General features: G+C 47.9%; 1 non-coding gene across 1 annotated transcript; it reads right to left on the bottom strand.

Annotated features, from left to right (window-relative positions):
• On the bottom strand, nucleotides 1-85 carry Trnar-ucu (transfer RNA arginine (anticodon UCU)). Its single transcript is given in 2 exon segments — nucleotides 1-36; nucleotides 49-85. It is a non-coding gene; the product is annotated as a tRNA-Arg (tRNA).
• Nucleotides 86-5,809: the final 5,724 nt, after the last annotated feature.

Below are 5,809 nucleotides of genomic sequence, written 5' to 3'. Positions count from 1 at the left end.
CGACTCCGCCGGGACTCGAACCCGGAACCTTTGAATGCCTTCAGCCTCTAGAAGTCCAATGCGCTATCCATTGCGCCACGGAGCCACCTGTTGGAGTCTCCGCGCATCTGCGCTGTTAAGCCAGAGGCGACGGCCCCGCGCCCTCCCCACTGCCCCTTTTGGTCGTCTCTGTCGCTGGAGCGGGACTGCCGAACCCAGACTAGGGCCAGCTTGGACAGCCGCCCCAAACCTGGGCGCCCGGCTTTCTCGGCCGGTGCCCGTCGCGAGAACGGCGAGCCGGGCCAGCGAAGGGCGGCCGCCGTCCGCCGGTCCTAACGGGTGGGGGTGAGGGCAGCCAGTCTCGGCCCGCCCCGGGCAAGCCGCACAAATCTCGGTCGCGCCCTTTCCTCCCGGCCCCCTTCTTGCCCCAAGCGTCCCCGCCTACCAGGTCTCTCCCGCGGCCGCTCCAGCCCGGCCGGGGCCGCGGAGATGCAGGCCCCGGCCGGCCGTTGAGTCGGGCCGGTGACGCCAGGCACTTACGTCGCACCTGTGAGCGGTGGTGCCCAGCGGCCGCCCCCCGGGCTGCGAGGCGCAGGCAGCGACCCCTCTCGGGCCCCGGCTCTTCCCTCGCCGCCAGCGGCCAGGACTTGCCGAGGCGCGCAGGGACCGAGGCGACGTCTGTGTGCGTGCTTATGCGTGTTTTTTTTTTTTTTTTTTTTTTTTTTTTTTTTTTGCGCGGGGTTCGGAAAAAAGGGGGTTTGGGTTGCATTTCGCTCCCCACAGACCCAGAGCCGAATTTCTGAGGTATCCGGGCTCTGGTGGACTGAGGGGGGCGACGCGCCCCGCGCCGCAGCATCCGAGAATCCTCCAAAAGCTCATTCCAGCGCCAGCAGCTACCTCCAAGCGTGCCGCGCAGCCGCCCGGAGCTCGCGCACCCGGGACACGCAGCTGAGTGGGCGGCAGCCCGAGTACGATCGCGCGCGTGGGAGCTCGGAGAGCAAGCGTGTGCTGGCGCGTGCGGCCGGAGGGCGCGCGCGCCCGAGCGCGCTCGCGGGGTTTCCCGGGGATCCCGGGCGGCGGAGATTCGCTGAGAGCCTGGCGCCGCTGCTCAGAAGGGCGCAATCGTCACAAAATGACAGGGGTACCTTGGGCTGGGGGCAGGGAGCGGGCTTTCGGTGCCCCACTAATCCTCATCCGCACGACCCGGGAGCCACTCGGAGTAGGTGATCTAAATAAAAGCACTGAGGTTGCTATGCAACTGCCGCTGCCAGACAAGACCCCTGGCTCCCCTGCTCCAATCAGCGAGCCTCTCTCCGGGCCCCGCCTACGTAGGAATCTCGAGGCTGCAGAGGGGCGCGCGCGGCAGGCTGGCCTGAGTCTTCTATTCCCAAACCTGGATCAACCCTGGCCCACCCCGTATTCCTGAGCTCCCCCACCCCCACCCCGCCCGGCGTCAACAGGCATATAAGCAGTCTCTGTCAGTGTACCTAAGCGAGGAAGAGAATTCCCAGGAGGAGTCTAGTGCAGTGGGGATCTTTACATTTTTAGAGAGGCAACTGCCATCAAACCCCTTTATAAAGAAGAGAAACTGCAGTTAAAAGAAGTTAAATGACTCACGTAGGGACACCCAGCTAGTGAGTGTGGAGAATTATGAAGAGTCAAATTTTATTCTATTTGCGGTCTAATGTGTTAGCTTTCACAGTTTGTGGGTGCTGACAGCACATGTTGATCAGAGATGAAAGTACAGCAAAAGCAGTAGCCAGAGCGTCAGCATCTTTATGTTGGTTTTTTGAACCCCAGTTCTCACAGGAACAAAGCATATGGGCCCCCGTTGCGTGTTTGCACACAAAATGGTTTCCATTATAAGAGGAATGCTGAGCTTGGGGACCCACTATGTTATGGTGAGCAGTAAGCAAGCCTGTTCTTTGTTCCACCAGGAGACATTACCTCATCCTTCAAGATTGCTCACTGCAAACACAACCCTGAGAAATGACCCAAGGAAAGAGTGATCAGTCTTGCATTCTTGGCACACCCAACAAGAACGTGCAAGAATACTATAATGGTGAATTGCCTCTGCAAACATTAAGTGGTAGAGCCCTAACTGATGCCAGGCCTATTTCATTCCACCCTGATGTAAACAGTTTCTTGACAAGTATTGTATGCATAAAATTGGTAAGCTCCTGTAAAATTAATAGAATGTATTTCTTCGCATTACACGCTGGAGGAATTCTCACATGGGCAAAAAATTGACCCTTAAAAAAGAATCCTGCTCTAAGTCATATTTATTTAAGCAAATCTTTATTGAACTCTGCAACATGCCAGGCTCTTGTGACATCTCAGGATCCTGGTTCTCAGGAACTGGTTTTCACAGCTCAAAAGGAGGAAGAGATGCCCAGTGTCCCTATGGGAAAACCATACAGAGGGATTCTGCTTGAGGCATTAGAGTCAAAGCTCAAATTTTGAGAAATCATTAACATGATTAAATAACAATTCAGACTCACATACAAAAATTCTTGGAAAGGGGAATTGGGAAGGAAACTACATGCCAAGGGAAAATGTGCATGTGCCTAATTCCACTTCATGAATCAAACAAAGAATTTTAGATATTTGATTTCTTGCACTAGTTGAGATCAAAGTCCCTGGTCTATGTCATGGAAAATGCACACACACAAACACACACACATACAGAGTTAGCAGAGAATGTGGTAAAAACCAGGCTTTTGTGAAGCATCCTGTGAGCAATCAGGTTGTGCTTTTTAAACCTTACAATTAGAAGACCGGGAAAGTCACGGCAGCACAAATATTAGGTAGTCCTCTGATAATAACAGGTTTATAATGAGTGTGGCTTTAGAGACAGCAATGTTAGAATGTTAAAAGAATGGAAATGCATTTTAGTTGCCATCTAGGGAGAAAGATCAAGCCGGTTTTGAGTTTCCATTTCATAAAAGAAGAGCTTGACTTTTCTAAGCAAGAGAGTCTGAACCAAGAATTCTTCAAGGAAAAAAGCAACCTCTTAATTCTGCCGGTAGAGGGAGCCAAAGCATGGGTTATAACTATCTCCACAGCACTGATCTCTACCCTTGTGCAACTTGAGATCCCTAGACAGGAAAACCCTAAATTAAACACTACTTCCTTTGGTGTTTTAAAGCTCAAATCCAGTATACAGCTCTGGGGGCCTGAGGTAACATTTTTCATGTTTGTACAGCAGAATTATTTTTAAATTGTTGTATTGTTCTATTTTTGGAGCTTGGAAGCCATTTCGGCCTTCCCCTGAAGCTCTAGAAATCTACTATATTTCTAACAATTTTCACCAACTTTGCCTTGCTCAAGAGTAAGGTTGGCAGAGCACTCATTTAATTCAGTTCAATGAGTATTTAGGGATGCTATAGTTAGACCTACTGTGGGAAATAGAGTAGAAGTTAAACACATAATTCTTTCCTTCAAGGACACTCCAGATTCCCTGAGAGAAATATGACCTATGAATATAAGAAGTATGCAAATAATGCAAGATAATGTATTTTAAAAGTAGCAAAATATTGACATCCCTACAACAAAATTTTTTGAGTTTGCAATCTCAAAGAATAAGCATACACTACTATAGTGATTATGAAACGTATTCTGAAATAAAATTTTAAAGGATGAGATTTTTAGAAAGCTAAAACAAAATCTTTGATAGTTGGAATTAAGATTACAGGCTGTGGAATTCAACTCCTGGTGTTTAAATCTTGGCCCTGCCTCTTCTCTGATTCTTCTTTTCTTCATCTGAAAAATCATAAAGTTTTTATAAGGATTGTAGGAGTTAATCCTCCTGAGAATTTATCTGCACCTTGGCACCCTTGGCACAAAGTAAATTTGTAACATCTGGTTGCTATTATTATTAGCAAGCATTTCTCAATAAAGAAATCCCATATCCTTCAGAAACAAATCAAGTTCTGATACAGTATCAGCTAAATTTGTTGTGACTCCAATTATGTTCTCTGCCTCTCAACCTTACTCCTACACAACTGTACACATTATGTTTGTTAAGAAACAGAACATTTAGTTTCTCCACCTAAAAACATCCAGCTCTAGTTTCAAAACTTTCTGATTTTTTCCCTTGGAGAAGTTTGGATAAATCATTGTTTTCATTTGTCCAACTTCATGGCTTCCCAAAACAAGGATGCAGTTTACCCCCTAAAGGACTTAGGAAGATTCATTTCTTGCCAGACAAAATCTGCTCATAGCATTTAAATGGTGACATTTTTCATCCTAAAATATTTTAGTACTGAGTTTCATCTAGGCCAATAAGCAAACTGCACTAAGTGGCAAGATGGGAATAGAAGAAGAAAATATCCAGGAGGAAGAACTTGAGGCATCAAACAAACAAACAAAAAAAATTGGGGAGGCACAAATGGACCCTTATGAGATGGATGTGTGGTGTTAGGGGAAGAAGTGTCAGGAGATAAGGTTGGGCAGGCAGATTTCAGCCAGATCCGGTGGGAGCAGGTTTGATTCAGGATGAGGAATGTGGATTTATTGCAATAGGCAGTGGGAATTACTGTTTGCTTTTGACCTGAGAAAGACTGTGCTTTGGAATGATTAGCATAAGAGGCAATGTGCAAGCTGAGAGCAGAGGGGCAGAGGGGCAGCGAGGCCATTCCATACCATTTAATTTGTACTTAGCATTTTTCTACTATTTCTTTGTCTCTTTAGCAAGCAGTGATTGAGGGTCTAGTTGGCACAGATGTGACCTTAGAGGCATACAAAGATGAAAAGAAATGTGCTTGGCTTTCATGCTTTAGAAATGATGTTGGGTACAGAAGCAGCTGTGATACAAAGGAAAAAAGGTTTCCCAGGGTAGTACAGATGTGCTAAGGGGACCCCAGTGAGGGGAGGTGGGATGATATCCTGACTGGGAGAGTCAGGAAGGGTGGCCAAGTTTGATATGGGTTACCTATCCTAGGGCAGACTTGAATGTGATGAATGCTTGCATGGGGGGTTGTCAGAGAAGAGACTCAGGGGTGTGAGGAAGAAGATAGGATGAGGCTGGGGAAATGGTCATTTGGGTGCACAGTATCTAAAACAGTGCCACAAACGTGGCCTTCATTGCAGATGCTAGTGGAGATCATGGTGGTTCAGAGCACTGGTGACAAAGTCAGGCACGGATCAGTTCCATGGTTCTGCACCATCGGACTAATCGCAAGAAGGCAAGGACCTCAGATGAGAATAAAGGGCGCAAATTCCAGCCCTCAAAGGGAAGTGTTTCAGAAGAGCCAGCTGAATGTCTCACAGGAGGGAATCTAGTCACAAAGGGAAAGTGAGGCAGATATATCACATCTGTGGCAATTAATTCCAGACCTCATGGCTGGTAGGTTGGGGCTGCTGACCAGGGTTGTAGGAGTCAGAAAGAATGTAGAACTACCCTATAAATGGCAGCCACCAGTCTCTGCTATTGAGGTGACTGGACAGAGGCCGAACCTTACCTGGGTCTTCGAGGCTGGGCCTTTGCCTAGACAAATCAAAGAGCACAATGGTTCTTTGAAACATGGAGACTAGCCAGGTTCTCAACTAGATCTCAGGAAACACTGTGGTAAAGGAGAGCAACGTGTTCTTGTCACCTGTATGCCTTGCAATCTTGAGCAGTCAGAAAGGAGAGCACTGATGGACACAGGATGTGGACTTGATTTGTCAGGAGATCTAGCTGCAGGAGTCAGTGAGGCAAAGACCCTGGAGTGCTTCTGTGCAAGGCTCAGGACCCAAAATAGAGCAGCCCGTGTCACCTCCAAGGATGTTCCCAGACATTTTTCTCCAGCATGTCTGGTGGTAAGGAAGAATTCTTGCTTTGAGTTCT

The sequence above is a fragment of the Urocitellus parryii genome, chromosome 11 (genome assembly GCF_045843805.1).
Source record: "Urocitellus parryii isolate mUroPar1 chromosome 11, mUroPar1.hap1, whole genome shotgun sequence".
Classification (NCBI taxonomy): Eukaryota; Metazoa; Chordata; class Mammalia; order Rodentia; family Sciuridae; genus Urocitellus; species Urocitellus parryii.
This window is presented reverse-complemented; position numbering and strand designations above follow the sequence as displayed.